Genomic DNA, 1,145 nt, shown 5'->3' on the forward strand with positions numbered 1-1,145 from the left:
CACAACAGCTAAGATGGGGCATTTATTGGTTTCCTAGTCACCAGTCATTGTCTACCTACAATACCAACAGTTGTTTTTAATAATACACTCATGCTGATCTCGATAGTCTTCATCACTCTGGCAAACCCTTCAAACTTGCCAAATCACACTCCTCATTAATACAACCTTTGCAAAGCTGGTGTCAAAAGGGAGCTTTCTCTGAATTTACTTTGGAGATGCTTGTAGATTTTCTCCTAGGTTATATTGTATTTTCCCCAAGCTAAAATAATATAGAATTATAGTGACTTACTAATATTGATATGAATAAACTTTAACATATATTGCTATCTGAATTGCTGAAGAAACAATCCCTTAGTTTTGAGATCTTGATTTAATAAAAATTGTATGTATTCACTACTCCCCCTTCTACCTCCACGGTGATGGTGTGTGCTTCTGCAATGTTTGCGTCATTCAAAGTTGGCTTGCTGAACTTGAATTGTGTAGCTAAATGATCTCAATTAAACCCAGATGGATACCATAAAAGTGCTAATTTCCTTAATATATTTTTTCCTGCATTGAGTTGTTTTTCCTTGACACGTAACTAAATATTTTTTAAGCTTTTGCTGAATTACTGTGTGGTTAATCCTTCTCAACGGCAGGAAGCGTAGATACTTGTAAATTTCCTCTGCACACCATTTCTGATGAGTTGACCTTTTCTAAATACCAGACTGACCAGATGTAGTCAATTCTACCACCCCTGTGATCAGCATGCATCTATCAGTAAAACATCTCTTTGTAGAACATAAGTAAAGTTCTTGGTTGTTTTAATTTGCTTTTAGAATTGGCACAGTAACAGAACAAAGGGCTGCTTTGTTACAGGGTTTTGCATCTATCTTAAAATATGACCATTGCTGTTTCTCTTTATGCTAAAATTCCAAACAGTAGGTCTGTTGTTATTACAGTTGTCTACTATTTATTTATCTTTATAAATACACTCTTCATTTTGCAAAGTGACTTAATTTGTTTTAGTGATTTTAGGTGTCGTTGATAAGGCACCTAATTAGCTTTGAAAACATGACAATGTTATCATTACATGATTTCTGAATAATACATCAATTAACATTCTTTCCATTCATGCTCATTCTCCAATCCCTTCCTCTTTCTCT

The sequence above is a fragment of the Trichechus manatus genome, unplaced genomic scaffold, assembly GCF_000243295.1.
Source record: "Trichechus manatus latirostris isolate Lorelei unplaced genomic scaffold, TriManLat1.0 scaffold00132, whole genome shotgun sequence".
Classification (NCBI taxonomy): Eukaryota; Metazoa; Chordata; class Mammalia; order Sirenia; family Trichechidae; genus Trichechus; species Trichechus manatus.